Here is a 22,537-nt window from a genome sequence, read left to right on the forward strand (position 1 = left end):
TGTAGACAAAGCTGAGTCTATATAGGAGCGGAGATTACCAAAACCAAATCAGCTGAGAGACTTAGCTCTCAGTAACTTCAGTAACAAGGTTTAACTCCTGCCCTGCTGGCACAAGACAGCCAGGTCAGAATTCAGAAGAAGAGCTTCTGTTCATCGTGTGTGAACGAGCCAAGAGCGCTGCTGTTCTCTGGAACCTCTCTGTTGCGGTAGCCCCATGACATCCTCGTTGAGATGCTGCAGCAGCTGGATTTTGTAAGGGTGCCATTTGTGAGTAGCTAATATCCACTGAAGGGATGTTCGACTGATGCCACTCTCCAGTGACATGTGGCGAGTGCTACGCTGTGGGCTCTCGCTGATTGAAGCAAGGACAGCCACTGATGTTTCTTCATTAGTGACAGTTTTCTTGCGTCCACATTTTGGCAAATCCAACACTGAACCTGTTTCACGAAATTTGGCAAGCAGTTTGCTAACTGTAGCATGTGAACTGGATGGTCTCGTAGGGTGTCTAGCATTAAAATCTGGTGCAATGACCCGGGTACTGCGTTCACCACACATCAACACAATTTCTATCCGCTCCTCACGTGTTAACCTCTGCGACATGTCAATGGCTGTAAACAAAGAGACACTTGTAAATAACTCATGAAAGAATAAAGTTACGTGAAAATCAAGCACACCATTGTTTTTCTTGTGAAATTATCAATAAGTCTGATATGTCACATGACCCTCTTCCTATTGAAAAAAATAAAGTTGGATCCAAAATGGCTGACTTCAAAATGGCCATTATGGTCACCACCCATCTTGAAAAGTTTTCACACTCCCATTTACTAATGTACCACAAACAGGAAGTTGATATCACCAACCATTCCCATTTTATTTAGGTGTATCCATATAAATGGCCCACCTAATAAAAACGTGGTCAACCCTTTAAGACAAGCATCATAAGACGACTGATATGTGCTAATACTTTTACATATTCTCTTTGTTGTGTCCTGTGTACATGGATTTCATTGAACATTTTACGCTATGAATGCAATGTACAATAATTTACCACAGTGTGTGGAGAAAAGAATGTGTAACATAAGTTAGATGCTTTTTAAGGAATTATGAAATGAAACAGGTAGAATACAATACAACCAATCACTGTAAGCAATGAAACTTTGGTCCAATAAATTTTAATATTCAATTTAGATAAAGGATTTGACTAGTGAGGGCTAATAGAGAAGCCTAACTTTCAGACTTGTACAGGAGTGTAGCAAAGCTAAGTCACTGCTCTGGCACTTTTTTTGGCAGCAAAGCATGGCCCTCCAAAAAAAGGCCTTCTGAATTTTGTCTTATTTTCCAAATTAAACTGTTTTCAACAGTCCTTTTGGTACCGTGGCTTCTAAAGGGACATGGGCAGAGACAAGCAAATTTACAGGGAGATCCTAAGGGCCATGTGACGCCCGAGAGACCGGGGTACCCAGCACCGGACCAATGGGGTCTGTCTCTTGAGGGGGATGTCACGGGTGGCTTGACCCGGTGCTGTGGCCTCAGGCAATGCACAGTGTAAAGGGTATCGTGAGGGAACAGGCACTTACTTGATCAGCAGCAGGTTCTCCCAGTGGTGATGATCCCAATCCTGGATACATGGCTATTGTCCAAATGAAAGACTGAGGCACTGAAACGTTTAACCAGTTTACTTTAACAAAAAAAAGGATTTACAACCAGTCCTGTCACCGGAGTCTGTATGGGAACTCTGAGTTACTTTGACCCTGCCGGGGTCTTCGCCTCTTATTGTACGCAATATCTGTGTGGCCCTGCTGCTGTATGTGAACTGGCTGCCGGCCCAATCTGTCCCCTCCGGGTCCTGGTTCGATGGGCAACCCGAGTCCTTTTATCGGCTTACCCCCTCCGGGAGTACCGCTGAACTCTGTGTCTGTTGCTGCGTCCGACCCTAGTGAAGCTGATATCACCTCACGTTTTTCCGGTTGCTGTATTATATGTAATGAATACAGCCACGGATCCGGTATCCGTCTTTGCGCCTGTTCTGGGTAGTGATTAATGCTACCCGGTTCTCACAATGTCCTTTTTCTCTATCCCTCTTCTCCTCAGGCCGGTGATTCGGGCCTGGAAACCGTCATAGGGCTGTTAGAAATTCAGCTGTATGACCTCTCATTTTCAGCTCCTTAGCCCAACTGCCCAACTGCCAGTTCTTCTCTCAGACCAGAATGGATCAAGGGGAGTCTCTGGAGCTCCCCCTTCTGGCCGGAGGAGGTAGTGCAGTCTTACTATTTTAGTATTTGTATTCAGTGTCAGTAACTATATTTGTGGCAAATACCTCTAGGGGTGCCACATTCCCCCTTAGTTAAGAACAGTACTCCGGGACTGTGGGACGATAACATTTTGAAATAACAATTAATATGTACAGAGTCTTAAAAATGAAAAGTTACAAAAACCACTCAAGGAAACAAAAATAGAGTTCTGTAAAAAGTCACTTCAAATAGCGTCCATTAATACAGTTCTATCCTTGAAGGTACTAGGAAAGGCACTGCACTTTGTGTCCAAGAATTTAGTTCCATTTTTCCAACGGAGTTATCAATATAACGTCTAAAGAAAGTTCAAAAAGAGCAAAAAGCAAAGTTCAAAAAGCAGTCTTTCCGGAGCTTTGATTTAGTGCCTCCGGGCTGATAAAAAGTTCAAGAATATGCAAAAAGTTCATACAGACAAGTCTCTGTAGGTACTGGGCTTAAACGTTGCAGAATGATAACAATGACTATAGTTTTATAGTTGGTAATCTGCATACCTGGCCGGTAATTGACCCTGGGTACTACGCTGTGATCTACGTAACAGCGGTATCTCTCCATGTGGTGTACTACTGTCTACTGCGGATGTAGTATCTGCCCGCTCTGCTAAAGATAATTCCACGACTATGGAGTTGGCAAGTCCACCGTGAATGGGATCACTCTGATCAGGAATCTGTTCTTCCTGGCCTGGAATCTCCTGTAGTACGGGGTCAGCCTCTTCCTGTCTTGGGACTTCTGGTATTGGGTTCGGTGTTGGGTAAAAGGCCACCATGGGAACCACTACTGCACCATGGTATGTTAGTAGGGTTTTGGGAATGTCTCCTATACAGGTGTGATACATTTCCTCTTCTTTTTCCTTTACTGGTTGGACCTGCATGGGTTGAATAACTTCTGGTTCTGGCTGGACAACTTCTGTCCCTTTCAATGCTTCCGGACATAATTTAAGATTGTATCTTGACACTAGTACAGATGATAAGCCCCCGTTTTTGCTAATGAGACACATTTTAGGATTATCCATTCTTGTTGGTAAAACTGTGTAGGGTACGGCTTCCCACTGATTGTCTAGTTTATTGGTTCGACGATTTCTCTTGAGCACTTGGTCACCCGGTCTTAATGGGGTCGCTAGAGCATTCTGGTTGAAAGTTCGCTCTTGTCTTTCTCTAGTTTACTGAAGGCTTCTTTCCACACTCTCTTGCACTTGGCGATACTGCTTTTGCCGTATGATAGCCCAATTGGAGTCTTGGACTTCTGCGCCTGTTTCAGAATTCCCATTTCTAGATCGATTGGTAATTGGCCGGGTCTTGCACGTATAAGGTAAGCTGGGGTGCAATTGGTGGAACTCACCGGGACATGATTATACAGATCCACCAAGTCAGGCAATTTCTCTGGCCATTGATTCCTTTCTGCCTCAGGTAAAGTCTTTAGTAGTTCTATTACAATATGGTTCATCTTCTCGCATAAGCCGTTTGTTTGTGGATGATAGGCCGCCGTCCGGATCTTTTTGCAACCATACATATTACAGAATTCTCTGAAGATCTCTGATTCAAAGGCTGTACCTTGGTCGGTGAGAACCTGTTCCGGATATCCATGGGGTCTACAAAAGTACGTTTGGAACGCTTTGGCTGCTGTTTTTGCTGTCAGATCTTTTACGGGTACTACTACCAAGAAGCGTGAATAATGGTCCACGATGGTCAAGGCATAGACATAGCCGGACCGGCTTGGTGTCAACTTCACGTGGTCCATGGCTACAAGTTCAAGTGGTTGTTTGGTGACTATGGGCTGCAGTGGTGCTCTTCGGTTCTTTTGATCGTTTCTTCTGAGGTTGCACGGGCCACGATTTCTGCACCACTGTTCAATTGATTTTGTCATCCCGACCCAATAAAATCTTTCTCTTAGAAGTACTTCTAACTTTTTCCAACCGAAGTGACCAGCACCATTATGGTAAGCTTCGAGGACCATCTTGACATCTTGTTTAGGCACGATAATCTGCCAAACCAATTCATGTGTTTTCGGATTGGTGTACCTTCTGCAGAGCTTCCCTTGATACAGGAACATTTTGCCTCTCTCTTTCCATAGTTGATGCATCTCTTCTGGGGCATCCTCATCGGGATATGCACTTTGCTCAGTTAACAGTTCCTTCACCAACTTCACAGCCGGATTGCTGTCTTGGGTGTCAGCCCATCTATGGTGTGCTAACGGATTAAAATTCACCTCTTGTTGTTTCTGATAGGTACTTGACTGATGATGTTTTGCCTTGGGATGATGGAAGGCTGGTAGTTCAATTTCTTCAAGCTCCCCCATTTCTTCTTCTACATCTCTCAAGTGTGGCATCCGGGATAGGGCATCGGCATTTCCATTCTTGCGACCTGCTCGATACTTGATCTTGAAGTTGTAATTAGATAACCGGGCTATCCATCGCTGTTCTAACGCACCTAATTTGGCTGTGTCCAGGTGGGTCAACGGATTGTTGTCAGTATAGACAATAAATTCTGCAGCAGCCAGATAGTGTTTGAAACGTTCAGTCACAGCCCAAACTACTGCCAGTAGTTCCAATTTGAAGGAGCTATAATTTTCTGGATTTCTTTCAGTAGGCCGGAGCTTTCTACTTGCAAAGGCGATGACTTTCTCCCGACCTTCTTGCTTTTGTGACAGCACCGCTCCTAGTCCCACATTACTGGCATCGGTGTAGAGGATGAAAGGTTGATGGTAATCTGGGTATGCCAGAACCTCTTCTCCGGTTAGTGCCTTCTTTAGTTGTTCAAAGGAGTCTTCCCTTTCATCGTTCCACTGAAAAGGAGGGTTTCGGTTTGAAGGTTTCTTCGTCTGCCCTACCAAGGCGTCTTGCAAGGGTGCTGCCAATTTGGTAAATCCTTTTATAAATCTGCGATAGTAACCCACCAATCCCAGGAATTGCCTCACTTCTTTTGCGTTGGTAGGTCTTGGCCAATCCCTTATGGCGCTTATTTTCTCGGGATCCGGTGCTACTCCCTCCGAACTCACAATGTGTCCCAGGTACTGTACCTTTGGCTTGAGAAGGTGACATTTGGATGACTTGATTTTCATGCCATACCTGGATAAGGCTTCGAACACTTCTGCCAGGTCTATTAAGTGTTGTTCGTAAGTCTTTGAGTAGACGATCACATCATCTAGGTACAGGAGGACGGTCTCGAAGTTCTTGTGTCCGAGGCAGCATTCCATCAGCTGCTGGAAGGTACCGGATGCGTTGCAGAGTCCGAATGGCATGCGATTAAATTCACATAGACCCATTGGTGTGGTGAATGCCGTCTTTTCCTTATCTCTCTCAGCCACAATACCCGCTTGTTAAGTCTAAGGTGGAAAAATAATTAGCAGATTTCAAAGCAGTCAAGGACTCTTCTATCCTAGGCAAGGGGTAGGCGTCTTTATGGGTGATGTTATTAATCCGCCGGTAGTCTACGCACATTCTCATGGTTCCGTCCTTTTTTTTGACAAGCACTAGAGGGGCCGCCCAGGGGCTACAGCTGTCTCTTATTACCCCGGCCTGTTTCATCTCTCTCAGCATATCTTTTGCACATTGATAGTGAGCGGGCGGTATGGGTCTATATCTTTCTTTTATTGGGGGATGGTCACTGGTGGGGATTGTGTGTTCTACCCCTTCTATCCGTCCGAAGTCCAATGGGTGTTTACTGAAGACTTGTTCATATTCCGTCACTAGCCTATACACCCCTTGTTTTTGATGGGTAGGTGTTGAATTTATGCCCACGTGTAACTGTTGACACCAATCCTCCAATTCTCCGTCTGAGCCGTTGACTTCCACCTGACAGGTTGGTTCTAAGGGCTCAATGGTTGTGATGGCATTGTTGTCAACAGTATATAGCTTTGCCACTGTAGCATACCTTGGCAAAGTGACCTCTTCCTCTCCACAGTTCAAAAGTCGTACCGGCACTCGTCTCCGGTGTACCTCGACTACCCCTCGTGCTGTGAGTATAGTGGGCCTGCTGTCGGTGTACACTGGTTCTATTAAGGCTTGATAATCTCGTCCCTTAGTACCAATGGCTGCTCAACACCATACCAGCATTTCTGTTTTTGGTGGGATTACAATAGATGTTGGATCACTTACCCTCACACTGCCGATTTCTCCACCTGCAACTTCTACCTGTTGCCTTAACATCAATACTTTTATTTCCCTTTGGAGAACTCTCTGCTGGCAGGATTGGGCAGTTTCAGCAATTTGCTGTAAGACAGAAATAACTTCGGAAAAGCAGTTCTCTAACACATTCATTCCTATCAATACAGTTGGTTCACAGTTTCGCCGGTCAACATCAACAACAATTATACCCTTTTTCTTCAATTCTACTTTACCAATCTTTATGGTCATCTCCCTGAATCCTAGTTTCGGTACCAACTTACCATTACTGGCCCATATATCTTGTTCAACATCAGAGGGCCCTTTATCAATATCTGCATCAGCCCAGTACCTCTTATAAAGGATATACGGTATAGATGAAATCTGGGAACCTGTGTCCAGCAAAGCGTTGAGGGGAATTCCGTCCAGCACGATAGGGATAATGGGTCGTCCTCCGATGTACCTGTCGTGCCAGGGTGTTGGGCCTTGAAAGTTCATTCCTGCGAAGCGGCCCGCATTCACAGGGGATTCCCGTTTAAAGGGAACCTGTCATCTGAATTTGGCGGGACTGGTTTTGGGTCATATGGGCGGAGTTTTCAGGTGTTTGATTCACCCTTTCCTTACCCGCTGGCTGCATGCTGGCTGCAATATTGGATTGAAGTTCATTCTCTGTCCTCCATAGTAGACGCCTGCACAAGGCAAGATTGCACCTTGCACAGGCATGTACTACGGAGGACAGAGAATGAACTTCAATCCAATATTGCAGCCAGCATGCAGTCAGCGGGTAAGGAAAGGGTGAATCAAACACCCAAAAACTCCGCCCATATGACCCAAAACCAGTCCCGCCAAATTCAGGTGACAGAGTCCCTTTAAATCACAATCTCGTGCAAAGTGGCCTGGCTGCTGGCAACGGCGGCAAATGGGCTGTCCATCCGGTTGGTAGCGGTCGCGGGGTCGTCCTCTCCATGTCGGGTATCTCCGGGGTCTCATCCATGGAACATCCTCTCTACGGTTTGCGAACTCTATCTTGGGTCCTCTCATCTCCTGCATGGTTTTAGCCATTGAAGCAAAAACATCAGTTAAAGAGTCAAGCTTTTGTTGAAGAGCCTCATTAGTACTGGGCCCCAGGGGCTTAGCAATGGCCCCGGACATAGCTGATGTCACTGGCACTCCCTGTTGTTGAGGTGCCTCTGCCATAGGTTGCGCAGGATCCTGATCCCGAGGTGCCTCTGCCAGCTGGAGACGTATAGCGCTCTCCTTTAATTGAGCAAATGTCAATTCAGGGTTCTTAAAAACAAGCATGCTCACATGCCCCCGGTGAGAAGGGGTGTAGAGTCCCTCCATAAATTGATCTCTTAGCAGTTTATCCGCTCCGGTGTTAAAAATGGGTTCAGCCAGTGTAAGTGATTTAAGGGCTTCCTGCAGGTTTAAGGCAAAGTCTCTCACGCCCTCATTAACTTTTTGTTTGCAATTAAAGAATCGTATTTTAGCTTTGCTGCTGGCAGTGGTTTCAAATGTAGCTTTTAATCCAGCAAATATGCGTTCAACAGTGCCTTTTAGATCAGCTGCCCATGCTGTGACTTCTCGCTTAGCATGGCCACTTAACTGCATCATCAGGAGACTAACACACTGAACTTCACCCACGGGGAACATGTTAAAATGGGCCAGCATCTTTTCTCTGAAATCGTCAAGGGTATTAGGCTCACCTTCATACATTGGAAGCCACGGGCCACCTGGGGTATATGGCATCAGCACCGGCATGATGGGCGCCACTCCTTGCACCGCTGCGCTACCAGACGCTCTATCGACACTCTGTCTTTCAGCTGCATTAGCGCCGCCGGGTGCTGCGGCGTCTCCGTGCTGCGACATACTGTGCCCCCTTAGTTAATCCTGACCCTTCCGGTCCTCCGCTTCCGTCGGGATAGTGTAGATTCGTTCTGCTGTGCAGCAGGATTGGTTTTCCCCTTGCTCTGATGTCAGAGCGCTCAGCTTGGTGCCGCCCACAATGACACGCCCCCTGCTGCTCCCGCCGGCCGCGCGCTCTGTAATGGCGGATTCTGAAGTTTTTCAGTTAGACTGGGGCTCAGGTAATGGCGTAGCTCAATTAACAGTCTCGCGCCTAACGGTTATGAGGTGATTACCTCAGGGGATGGCGGCCATCTTTACTCCATTATAACCAATGGGGAAAAGTCACTTTCAATAGTTTTTAATGGGAAATGGAATTTTCTTTAATAAAGTCAATTTTCATGATTTTTCATCCAAGTTATCAAAGTTTTGGGCTCCAATCACGGCACACAATACCCGGTATATGGGCTGGCTCTATCCTGTTCGTGACGCCAATTGTGACGCCCGAGAGACCGGGGTACCCAGCACCGGACCAATGGGGTCTGTCTCTTGAGGGGGATGTCACGGGTGGCTTGACCCGGTGCTGTGGCCTCAGGCAATGCACAGTGTAAAGGGTATCGTGAGGGAACAGGCACTTACTTGATCAGCAGCAGGTTCTCCCAGCGGTGATGATCCCAATCCTGGATAGATGGCTATTGTCCAAATGAAAGACTGAGGCACTGAAACGTTTAACCAGTTTACTTTAACAAAAAAAAGGATTTACAACCAGTCCTGTCACCGGAGTCTGTATGGGAACTCTGAGTTACTTTGACCCTGCTGGGGTCTTCGCCTCTTATTGTACGCAATATCTGTGTGGCCCTGCTGCTGTATGTGAACTGGCTGCCGGCCCAATCTGTCCCCTCCGGGTCCTGGTTCGACGGGCAACCCGAGTCCTTTTATCGGCTTACCCCCTCCGGGAGTACCGCTGAACTCTGTGTCTGTTGCTGCGTCCGACCCTAGTGAAGCTGATATCACCTCACGTTTTTCCGGTTGCTGTATTATATGTAATGAATACAGCCACGGATCCGGTATCCGTCTTTGCGCCTGTTCTGGGTAGTGATTAATGCTACCCGGTTCTCACAATGTCCTTTTTCTCTATCCCTCTTCTCCTCAGGCCGGTGATTTGGGCCTGGAAACCGTCATAGGGCTGTTAGAAATTCAGCTGTATGACCTCTCACTTTCAGCTCCTTAGCCCAACTGCCCAACTGCCAGTTCTTCTCTCAGACCAGAATGGATCAAGGGGAGTCTCTGGAGCTCCCCCTTCTGGCCGGAGGAGGTAGTGCAGTCTTACTATTTTAGTATTTGTATTCAGTGTCAGTAACTATATTTGTGGCAAATACCTCTAGGGGTGCCACAGCCACATAATGTCTTACTAAGGATCACCAACAAGAGGCTATGGGATATCATTTGAACACAGGTTTCTTTGGTGTGTCTTATGGTCTGATACCTCTTATAATCTAAAAAATATTTGGCCTCCTACAGCCACCACTAGAAGGACCTCAGGAGCTTTATGTATCCTGTTGCATATTGAGCTAAATAGCACTATATGCAGTAAGTTCCCATGTTTTCTCTGGTGGAGACTGCAGGGAGTATCCCCACTGGCGCTAGCATGGTATTATTTAAATCTGACATTGTGAGGAGTTTAGAGCTCTGTATAAAATAACAAAGTTCTGATTGTTATAAAAAAATATATGAAGAAAATAATAGACACAAAACTTCTGGACCTTCCTTGCACCTGATTAATTGGAGTGCAGGTGCAGATTAAATACTAAGGCATTAACCTCTTAAGGACTAAGGAATTTTCATTTTTGCGCTTTAGGTTTTTTCTTTTTCCAAGACACTAACTTTTTCATTTTTCAGTTAAAAATGTATTTTTTTTGAGGGATGAATTGTATTTTTGAATAGCTCCATTTATTTTACCACCAAATGTGCTGAAAAATGGGAATAAAATTACAAATCAAATGAAGTAGAGAAAAATTGCAATTTTGGGGGGTTTTACTTTTAGTGCATATGTTGTGTGGTAAAACTGACCAGGAAACATAACTGTGCAGCTCAGTACGATTACAGGCAAAATTCTGAATATTATAAAAAAAAAAAATTACTTTGCGTTGCCATTTTTTGAGACACGTAGCATTGTTATTTTTCACACCATTGGGCTGTAATCAATAAATCTAATATAAAACAATAAAAATCATAAAAGAATGTGAACTCCTTTTTATTTTCTTTCCCTACAAAGCTTTTACTTTACATATTGGTTCACATCAATGTGTTTAGGATGTTGCAGCTATGGTATTTATTAAGTTTTAACAAGTATTTCCATTTTTTCACTCTGTTCATTAACTTAAAGAAAAACAAACATAAATCCTCACTCGTTTTGCTGTAAGTTATTTAAAAACATGATTATTAAAATATTCTTTCACTGAGTATTTTACAATTATTCTATTTTTGTTTCATAGATTCCAATTCATCTCTTTGAATATTTTGAAACTAATGAATGATGTCAGAACAGAACATGATTATAGCAAGCTAATGGGCTCCTGCTGCACAGAAAGCTAAGAATATAATAAACGCAAATGTATAATATTTCATTCTACCAAATCATTTATGTATAATGTGATCCAGAATCAGCTCTGTTAAACAACTTTAAGACCAAAACATGTTACATTTTAGTGCTGTTAAATTTGGGATAATATTGTGTCTATTGTACCGTAGAAAACAGCCATTTTCTATAAGACTAAATTATGGTTTTGTTGTAACAATATTTATACTAGAAATCAAAGTGAAAAATCATTTTGCATTTACTGTATATTACGACTCTAAAAGCAGCACAAAATTGCAGGGGATGGACTACAGAACCACATTATCATCATTCACTTTTTTGCTTAGTCAGCACACTAAATAATAAATAAATACATAATCTTTATTTTTATATAGCGCTAACATATTCCGCAGCGCTTTACAGTTTTGCACACATTATCATCACTGTCCCCGATGGGGCTCACATTCTAGAATCCCTATCAGTATGTCTTTGGAGTGTGGGAGGAAACCGGAGTGCCCGGAGGAAACCCACACAAACACGGAGAGAACATACAAACTATTTGCAGATGTTGTCCTGAGTGGGATTGGAACCCAGGACCCCAGCGCTGCAAGACTGCTGTGCTAACCACTGCACCACCGTGCTGCCCTTATAATAAATAAAAAATTGTATTTTGCATTTTCATCATTTACATTGAAAACTGCATTTAAGAAATTAAAGGCTATTTATATATATGGACACATTTTTTAAATAGTTAATTTGCTTCCTAAACCCAAAGTTCTATATAGTCTTCATGAAAAAAAGGCTGCCATTTTCCTGCTAAAGAGTGTATGTAAGTCATATTGCTAGGTCAGTGCAAAAATGTTACAAATCCAACAAAACTCCTGCTCAGTTCTAACTGCTCTTTCTGCTTTCCTCCTCCCTGCTGTTATGCCGCCTAGTACCTTTCCGGCCGGCGAGCTCCCGACGCTCCTCCTCGTTCCTCCTCACTAGGGTTGAGCGAAACGGGTCGAACATTTTCAAAAGTCGCCGACTTTTGGCTAAGTCGGGGTTTCATGAAACCCGATCCGACCCCTGTGCGGGGTCGGCCATGCGGTACGCGACTTTCGCGCCAAAGTCGCGTTTCAATGACGCGAAAAGCGCCATTTCTCAGCCAATGAAGGTAAACGCAGAGTGTGGGCAGCGTGATGACATAGGTCCTGGTCCCCACCATCTTAGAGAAGGGCATTGCAGTGATTGGCTTGCTGTCTGCGACGTCACAGGGGCTATAAAGAGGCGTTCCCGCCGACCGCCATCTTACTGCTGCTGATCTGAGCTTAGGGAGAGGTTGCTGCCGCTTTGTCAGAAGCAGGGATAGCGTTAGGCAGGGTCCATTAACCACAAAACCGCTTGTGCTGCAGCGATTTGCACTGTCCAACACCACCCTCGGTGTGCAGGGACAGTGGAAGTTTTTTTTTTTTTTTTTTTCCCCTCAGCGCTGTAGCTCATTGGGCTGCCCTAGAAGGCTCCCTGATAGCTGCATTGCTGTGTGTACGCCGCTGTGCAAACCAACTGCTTTTTTCAAAGCACAAATCCTCTTGTTCCTTCCTTTCTGCACAGCTATCTTTTTTGTTTGTCCACACTTTTTATTTCATTTGTGCATCAGTCCACTCCTTATTGCTGCCTGCCATACCTGGCTGAGATTACTGCAGGCAGGGAGATAGTAGCTGCCTGCCATACCTGGCTGAGATTACTGCAGGCAGGGAGATAGTAATTGTAGGACATTCCCTGTTTTTTTTTTTTTTTTTTTTTTGGTGGGAGATTAAGATTGGCAATTTGGCATTTCTGCTAGAGTGCCATCCCTGTGTGTGCCATCTCTCTCACATAGTGGGCCATAGAAAGCCTTTTCATTTTTCTGTATTTTTTTTTGTGGGGTGTATAAATTCTCCCTGATAAAAATACAGTGGGAGATTAATATTGGCCTTTGGGCTTGTGTGCCAGTCCTGAGTGTGCCATCTCTCTCACAAATAGTGGGCCATAGAAAGCCTATTTATTTTTTTTTTTGGTTTTATAAATTCTCCCTGAAAAAAAGGGAGATTAATATTGGCCTCTGGGCTTGTGTGCCAGTCCTGAGCGTGCCATCTGTGCCAGCCCTGAGCGTGCCATCTCTCTCACAAATAGTGGGCCATAGAAAGCCTATTTAATTTTTTTTTTTGTTTTATAAATTTTCCCTGAAAAAAGGGAGATTAATATTGGCCTCTGGGCTTGTGTGCCAGTTGTGAGCGTGCCATCTGTGCCAGTCCTGAGCGTGCCATCTCTCTCACAAATAGTGGGCCATAGAAAGCCTATTTAAATATTTTTTTGGTTTTATAAATTCTCCCAGAAAAAAAGGGAGATTAATATTGGCCTCTGGGCTTGTGTGCCAGTCCTGAGCGTGCCATCTGTGCCAGCCAGCCCTGAGCGTGCCATCTCTCTCACAAATAGTGGGCCATAGAAAGCCTATTTAATTTTTTTTTTTGTTTTATCAATTTTCCCTGAAAAAAGGGAGATTAATATTGGCCTCTGGGCTTGTGTGCCAGTTGTGAGCGTGCCATCTGTGCCAGTCCTGAGCGTGCCATCTCTCTCACAAATAGTGGGCCATAGAAAGCCTATTTAAATATTTTTTTGGTTTTATAAATTCTCCCAGAAAAAAAGGGAGATTAATATTGGCCTCTGGGCTTGTGTGCCAGTCCTGAGCGTGCCATCTGTGCCAGCCAGCCCTGAGCGTGCCATCTCTCTCACAAATAGTGGGCCATAGAAAGCCTATTTAATTTTTTTTTTTGTTTTATCAATTTTCCCTGAAAAAAGGGAGATTAATATTGGCCTCTGGGCTTGTGTGCCAGTTGTGAGCGTGCCATCTGTGCCAGTCCTGAGCGTGCCATCTCTCTCACAAATAGTGGGCCATAGAAAGCCTATTTAAATATTTTTTTGGTTTTATAAATTCTCCCAGAAAAAAAGGGAGATTAATATTGGCCTCTGGGCTTCTGTGCCAGTCCTGAGCGTGCCATCTGTGCCAGTCCTGAGCGTCCCATCTCTCTCACAAATAGTGGGCCATAGAAAGCCTATTTTATTTTTTTTTTGGGTTTTAGAAATTCTCCCTGAAAAAAGGGAGATTAATATTGGCCTCTGGGCTTGTGTGCCAGTTGTGAGCGTGCCATCTGTGCCAGTCCTGAGCGTGCCATCTCTCTCACAAATAGTGGGCCATAGAAAGCCTATTTAAATATTTTTTTGGTTTTATAAATTCTCCCAGAAAAAAAGGGAGATTAATATTGGCCTCTGGGCTTCTGTGCCAGTCCTGAGCGTGCCATCTGTGCCAGTCCTGAGCGTCCCATCTCTCTCACAAATAGTGGGCCATAGAAAGCCTATTTTATTTTTTTTTTGGGTTTCAGAAATTCTCCCTGGAAAAAAAAAGGGAGATTAATATTGCCCTTTGGGCTTGTGTGCCAGTACTAAGCGTTCCATCTCTCTCTCTCTCTCAGTCAGTGGGCCATAGAACGCATATTTTTGGTTTTATTTGTTTTCTAAATTCTCCCTGAAAAAATCATTTTATTTTATTTGGTTTCTAAATTCTTCCTGATAAAATCATATTTTTTTTATTATTTTTATTTCTAAAGTCTCCCTGAAAAAAAAAAAAAAAAACAACCAAAAAAACAGTGGGAGATTAATATTGGCCTTTCTGCTTGTGTGCCAGTCTTGACTCCTGGGTGTGCCATCTCTCTCTCTCTCTCTCTCTCTCTCTCTCTCTCCAATTGTGGTCCATAGAAAGCCTATATTTTTTTTCCTTGATTTGGGTTCTAAAATCTACCAGAGAAAATAACTACATCAATCATTGGTAGAAAAATATTGGCCTCTGGGTTTGTGTGCCACTCCTGACTCCTGTGTGCGTCATCTCTCAGTCAGTGGGCCATAGAACGCCTATTTTTGGTTTTATTTGTTTTCTAAATTCTCCCTGAAAAAATCATTTTATTTTATTTGGTTTCTAAATTCTTCCTGATAAAATCATATTTTTTTTATTATTTTTTTTTCTAAAGTCTCCCTGAAAAAAAAAAAAAAAAACAGTGGGAGATTAATATTGGCCTTTCTGCTTGTGTGCCAGTCTTGACTCCTGGGTGCGTCATCTCTCAGTCAGTGGGCCATAGAACGCCTATTTTTGGTTTTATTTGTTTTATAAATTCTCCCTGAAAAAATCATTTTATTTTATTTGGTTTCTAAATTCTTCCTGATAAAATCATATTTTTTTTATTATTTTTTTTTCTAAAGTCTCCCTGAAAAAAAAAAAAAAAAAACAACCAAAAAAAACAGTGGGAGATTAATATTGGCCTTTCTGCTTGTGTGCCAGTCTTGACTCCTGGGTGCGTCATCTCTCAGTCAGTGGGCCATAGAACGCCTATTTTTGGTTTTATTTGTTTTATAAATTCTCCCTGAAAAAATCATTTTATTTTATTTGGTTTCTAAATTCTTCCTGATAAAATCATATTTTTTTTATTATTTTTTTTTCTAAAGTCTCCCTGAAAAAAAAAAAAAAAAAAACAACCAAAAAAAACAGTGGGAGATTAATATTGGCCTTTCTGCTTGTGTGCCAGTCTTGACTCCTGGGTGTGCCATCTCTCTCTCTCTCTCTCTCTCTCTCTCTCTCTCTCTCTCTCTCTCCAATTGTGGTCCATAGAAAGCCTATATTTTTTTTCCTTGATTTGGGTTCTAAAATCTACCAGAGAAAATAACTACATCAATCATTGGTAGAAAAATATTGGCCTCTGGGTTTGTGTGCCACTCCTGACTCCTGTGTGCGTCATCTCTCAGTCAGTGGGCCATAGAACGCCTATTTTTGTTTTTATTTGTTTTATAAATTCTCCCTGAAAAAATCATTTTATTTTATTTGGTTTCTAAATTCTTCCTGATAAAATCATATTTTTTTTATTATTTTTTTTTCTAAAGTCTCCCTGAAAAAAAAAAAAAAACAGTGGGAGATTAATATTGGCCTTTCTGCTTGTATGCCAGTCTTGACTCCTGGGTGTGCCATCTCTCTCTCTCTCTCTCTCCAATTGTGGTCCATAGAAAGCCTACATTTTTTTTCCTTGATTTGGGTTCCAAAATCTACCAGAGAAAATAACTCCATCAATCATTGGTAGAAAAATATTGGCCTCTGGGCTTGTGTGCCACTCCTGATTCCTGTGTGCGTCATCTCTCACTCAGTGGCCCATAGAAAGCATATAGTTTGTTACATTTGTTTTCTAAATTCTCCCTGCAAAAATCTATTTTTTTTTTTTTGGGGGGTTTCTAAAGTGTTCCTGAAAAAAATAAAAATAAAAAAAAAATAATAGTGTGACATTAATATTAACATTTGTGCTTCAGTGACAGTCCTGCGTGTGGGGCATCTCTCTAATTTGCAGCCACCAAAAAAAGAGTGTGTAACATTGGGCCTGATTTTCGCTGTGGTCTCACCAACCTGTAAAGGGGTAGCTAAATCATACTGAAGTTATAGCTCACCGTGTAAGTTGTGTGACTGCAACAAATAACGTTAGTTTGGTTACGTTTTTAAAACAATGAGGAAGTCTAGTGGAAGAGGTCGTGGCCGGGGGCGTTCATTGTCAGCTGGTAATGAGGGTAGTGGTAGTGGTGGAGCATCAGGTGGTCGTGGGGGAAAAAATATTGCACCTAAGTCTGGAGCTGTGGAGCCAGGTTCGTCGTCCGGCTACACAAGGCCTCGAACGCTCCCTTTTCTGGGATTAGGAAAACCGCTTTTAAAGCCGGAGCAGCAAGAGCAAGTTTTGGCTTATCTTGCTGACTCAGCCTCTAGCTCTTTTGCCTCATCTCGTGAAACTGGTAAAAGTAAAAGCAGCGCGTCGTTAGTGGATGTTCACGGTCAGGGACAAGTCACTTCCTTGTCCTCTTCAGCAAAAACAACAACAGAGAAGAATGCAGCAGGCGACACAACGGGTTACTCCATGGAGCTCTTTACACATACCGTCCCTGGCTTAGAAAGTGAAGCAGTTAACAGTCCATGCCCATTACAAATTGAATCTGACATGGAGTGCACTGACGCACAGCCACAGCCAGACTACTATGCTGGTCCTTTGACTCAGACCACAACATTGCCCTCGCAGGGTGCTGATCAAGAATCAGACCCTGATGAGACTATGTTGCCCCATCACGAACGCTATACCACCGAACGACACGGTGACACAGACGAAGTTGCGCAGGAGGTACAAGAAGAGTTATTAGATGACCCAGTTCTTGACCCCGATTGGCAGCCATTGGGGGAACAGGGTGCAGGCGGCAGCAGTTCTGAAGCAGAGGAGGAGGAGGGGCCGCAGCAGGCATCAACATTGCCACAGGTTCCATCTGCCGGGCCCGTATCTTGCCCAAAACGCGTGGCAAAGCCAAAACCTGGTGGAGGACAGCGTGGCCATCCGGTTAAAGCTCAGTCTGCAATGCCTGAAAAGGTATCCGATGCTAGAAAGAGTGCAGTCTGGCATTTTTTTAAACAACATCCAATTGATCAGCGCAAAGTCATCTGTCAAAAATGTTCTACTTCCTTAAGCAGAGGTCAGAATCTGAAAAGTCTCAATACTAGTTGCATGCATAGACATTTAACCACCATGCATTTGAAAGCTTGGACTAACTACCAAACGTCCCTTAAGGTTGTTGCATCCTCGGCCAATGAAGCTAGTCATCAACGCAACATCCCTTCCGGCAGTGTAGGACCACCATTTAGCGCACCACCTGCTGTATCTGTGCAGGTATCTTTGCCAGGCCAAAGCAGTCAGGGTCAGGGAATCACCAGTTTCGTAGTAGGAAACACTGCATCTAGGGCACCGGCGGCAACAATACCATCTCCCACCGTCTCTCAGTCTGCCATGTCCACCGGCACCCCCGCTAGTTCCACGATCTCCAGCTCTCCAGTCCAGCTCACCCTACATGAGACTATGGTTAGAAAAAGGAAATACTTAGCCTCGCATCCGCGTACACAGGGTTTGAACGCCCACATAGCTAGACTAATCTCGTTAGAGATGATGCCCTACCGGTTAGTTGAAAGCGAAGCTTTCAAAGACCTGATGGACTACGCTGTACCACGCTACGAGCTACCCAGTCGACACTTTTTTTCCAGAAAAGCCATCCCAGCCCTCCACCAGCATGTTAAAGAGCGCATCGTCCATGCACTCAGGCAATCTGTGAGCACAAAGGTGCACCTGACAACAGATGCATGGACCAGTAGGCATGGCCAGGGACGTTACGTGTCCATCACGGCACACTGGGTAAATGTGGTGGATTCAGGGTCCACAGGGGACAGCAAGTTTGGGACAGTTCTGCCTAGCCCACGGTCTAGTAAACAGTTGTCTGTAGCCGTTCGCACCCCCTCCTCCTCCTCCTCCTCGTCCTCCTGCAGAAGCAAGAGCTCGTCCACAGACCGCAGTCGCACAAACACTCCATCCGCACCTGCCACTGTTGCACACCAGGTCTCCCATTATGGGGCAGCTACTGGCATACGTCAGCAGGCTGTATTGGCTATGAAGTGTTTGGGCGACAATAGACACACCGCGGAAGTTCTGTCCGAGTTCTTGCAGCAAGAAACGCAGTCGTGGCTGGGCACTGTAGATCTTGAGGCAGGCAAGGTAGTGAGTGATAACGGAAGGAATTTCATGGCTGCCATCTCCCTTTCCCAACTGAAACACATTCCTTGCCTGGCTCACACCTTAAACCTGGTGGTGCAGTGCTTCCTGAAAAGTTATCCGGGGTTATCCGACCTGCTCCTCAAAGTGCGTGGACTTTGCGCACATATCCGCCGTTCGCCTGTACACTCCAGCCGTATGCAGACCTATCAGCGTTCTTTGAACCTTCCCCAGCATCGCCTAATCATAGACGTTGCAACAAGGTGGAACTCAACACTGCACATGCTTCAGAGACTGTGCGAACAGAGGCGGGCTGTTATGTTTTTGTGGGAGGATACACATACACGGGCAGGCAGTAGGATGGCAGACATGGAGTTGTCAGGTGTGCAGTGGTCGAAGATTCAAGACATGTGTCAAGTCCTTCAGTGTTTTGAGGAATGCACACGGCTGGTTAGTGCAGACAACGCCATAATAAGCATGAGCATCCCCCTAATGCGTCTGCTGATGCAAAGTTTGACGCACATAAAGGATCAGGCGTCTGCACCAGAGGAAGAGGAAAGCCTTGATGACAGTCAGCGATTGTCTGGTCAGGGCAGTGTACATGACGAGGTACCGGGCGAAGAGGAGGTGGAGGATGAGGAGGATGATGGGGATGAGTATATTTTTAATGAGGAAGCTTTCCCGGGGGCACGGGAAATTGGTGGCGTGGCAAGGCCGGGTTCTGGTTTTTTGAGGGACACAAGTGACGTAGATTTGCCTGCAACTGCCCCTCAACCAAGCACAACCGCAGATTTGACAACGGGAACTTTGGCCCACATGGCGGATTATGCCTTGCGTATCCTCAAAAGGGACACACGCATTACAAAAATGATGAACGATGACGATTACTGGTTGGCCTGCCTCCTTGATCCTCGCTATAAAGGCAAATTGCAAAATATTATGCCACATGAGAACTTGGAACTAATATTAGCAACAAAACAATCAACTCTTGTTGACCGTTTGCTTCTGGCATTCCCTGCACACAGCGCCCGTGATCGTTCTCACACGAGCTCCAGGGGCCAGCAGACCAGAGGTGTTAGAGGGGCAGAAATCAGAAGTGGCGTTGGACAGAGGGGTTTTCTGACCAGGTTGTGGAGTGATTTTTCTATGACCGCAGACAGGACAGGTACTGCAGCATCAATTCAAAGTGACAGGAGACAACATTTGTCCAGTATGGTTACAAACTATTTTTCATCCCTTATCGACGTTCTCCCTCAACCGTCATTCCCATTTGATTACTGGGCATCCAAATTAGACACCTGGCCAGAATTGGCAGAATATGCATTGCAGGAGCTTGCTTGCCCGGCAGCTAGTGTCCTATCAGAAAGAGTATTCAGTGCTGCAGGTTCAATACTAACAGAAAAAAGGACTCGTCTGGCTACCCAAAATGTAGATGATCTAACCTTCATTAAAATGAACCACAACTGGATTTCAAAATCTTTTGCCCCACCCTGCCCGGCTGACACCTAGCTTTCCTATGAAAAGGTCTTGCCTGTGGACTATTCTGAATGACTTTTCCAATCTCGTAATTTTCTTCACCTGATTGTCCAGCATACGACATGTTTCCACCTCACGAAATGGCCAAACTCCCCACACGGGGCCGTGCTATCGCCACTTTGCGCTTGGACCCTTGAGAGTGCTGTTTGTCTGAAGAGGTGGGTGTGGCCGCTTTTGGTCGACGGCACTGCCACTGGGTCCCTCATAGTACAATAAAGTGTCTCTGGCGGTGGTGGTGCGCACCCAACGTCAGACACACCGTTGTAATATGAGGGGCCCTGTGCCTGTACCGCCGGCCACAAGACAGTTCCCCCCCCCAGCTCAAACAGTGCTCTACCACTAGCAAAATTATCTCTCACAGCTTCACCAATGTGTAGTCTAGCCGCTGACATCCTTCAATGCCTGGCACTGACAATACCATTGTTTTGACATTTTTGTTATGTTAGGCCTTCGAAGCCTGTCTGCGGTCCCTTCTTTCTACAACTACTACACTGACCAGGCCACTGCTGGCCGTGTTACCCTGGAACCAATTTAAAAGTGCCTACAGTCAGCCCAATTTTGTTATGTTAGGCCTTCGAAGACTGTCTGCCGTCACTCCTTCCACTAGACTTCCACTGACCATACACTGCTGCCCATGTACCCCTGGAACCAATTTAAAGTGCCTACAGCCAGCCCAATTTTGTTATGTTAGGCCTTCGAAGCCTGTCTGCGGTCACTCCTTCCACTAGACTTCCACTGACCAGACCACTGCTGCCCGTGTACCCCTGGAACCAATTTAAAAGTGCCTACAGCCAGCCCAAGTTTGTTATGTTAGGCCTTGGAAGCCTGTCTGCGGTCACTCCTTCCACTAGACTTCCACTGACCAGACCACTGCTGCCCGTGTACCCCTGGAACCAATTTAAAAGTGCCTACAGCCAGCCCAAGTTTGTTATGTTAGGCCTTGGAAGCCTGTCTGCGGTCACTCCTTCCACTAGACTTCCACTGACCAGACCACTGCTGCCCGTGTACCCCTGGAACCAATTTAAAAGTGCCTACAGCCAGCCCAAGTTTGTTATGTTAGGCCTTGGAAGCCTGTCTGCGGTCACTCCTTCCACTAGACTTCCACTGACCAGACCACTGCTGCCCGTGTACCCCTGGAACCAATTTAAAAGTGCCTACAGCCAGCCCAAGTTTGTTATGTTAGGCCTTGGAAGCCTGTCTGCGGTCACTCCTTCCACTAGACTTCCACTGACCAGACCACTGCTGCCCGTGTACCCCTGGAACCAATTTAAAAGTGCCTACAGCCAGCCCAAGTTTGTTATGTTAGGCCTTCTAAGCCTGTCTGCGGTCCATTCTTTCAACTACTACTACACTGACCAGGTCACTGCTGCCCGTGTACCCCTGGAACCAATTTAAAATTGCCTACAGCCAGCCCAATTTTTTTATTTTAGGCCTTCGATGCCTGTCTGCGGTCCATTCTTTCAACTACTACTACACTGACCAGGTCACTGCTGTCCGTGTACCCCTGGAACCAATTTAAAATTGCCTACAGCCATGTGTTATTATTTTAGGCCTTCGATGCCTGTCTGCGGTCACTCCTTCCACTAGGCCTCCACTGACCACACCACTGCTGTCCGTGTACCCCTGGAACCAATTTAAAATTGCCTACAGCCAGCCCAATTTTTTTATTTTAGGCCTTCGATGCCTGTCTGCGGTCCATTCTTTCAACTACTACTACACTGACCAGGTCACTGCTGTCCGTGTACCCCTATAACCAATTTAAAATTGCCTACAGCCATGTGTTATTATTTTAGGCATTCGATGCCTGTCTGCGGTCCATTTTTTCAACTACTACTACACTGACCAGGTCACTGCTGCCCGTGTACCCCTGGAACCAATTTAAAATTGCCTACAGCCATGTGTTATTATTTTAGGCCTTCGATGCCTGTCTGCGGTCACTCCTTCCACTAGGCCTCCACTGACCACACCACTGCTGCCCGTGTACCCCTGGAACCAATTTAAAATTGCCTACAGCCAGCCCAATTTTTTTATTTTAGGCCTTCGATGCCTGTCTGCGGTCCATTCTTTCAACTACTACTACACTGACCAGGTCACTGCTGCCCGTGTACCCCTGGAACCAATTTAAAATTGCCTACAGCCATGTGTTATTATTTTAGGCCTTCGATGCCTGTCTGCGGTCACTCCTTCCACTAGGCCTCCACTGACCACACCACTGCTGTCCGTGTACCCCTGGAACCAATTTAAAATTGCCTACAGCCATGTGTTATTATTTTAGGCCTTCGATGCCTGTCTGCGGTCACTCCTTCCACTAGGCCTCCACTGACCACACCACTGCTGCCCGTGTACCCCTGGAACCAATTTAAAATTGCCTACAGCCAGCCCAATTTTTTTATTTTAGGCCTTCGATGCCTGTCTGCGGTCCATTCTTTCAACTACTACTACACTGACCAGGTCACTGCTGTCCGTGTACCCCTGGAACCAATTTAAAATTGCCTACAGCCATGTGTTATTATTTTAGGCCTTCGATGCCTGTCTGCGGTCACTCCTTCCACTAGGCCTCCACTGA

General features: G+C 45.2%; 1 protein-coding gene across 2 annotated transcripts in view; it reads right to left on the bottom strand.

Moving 5' to 3' along the window:
- Positions 1-22,537, bottom strand: part of DOC2B (double C2 domain beta) — a 1,593,495-nt gene that overhangs the window by 1,333,821 nt on the left and 237,137 nt on the right. The window lies entirely within an intron of this gene.

The sequence above is a fragment of the Ranitomeya imitator genome, chromosome 3 (genome assembly GCF_032444005.1).
Source record: "Ranitomeya imitator isolate aRanImi1 chromosome 3, aRanImi1.pri, whole genome shotgun sequence".
NCBI classification, from domain to species: Eukaryota; Metazoa; Chordata; class Amphibia; order Anura; family Dendrobatidae; genus Ranitomeya; species Ranitomeya imitator.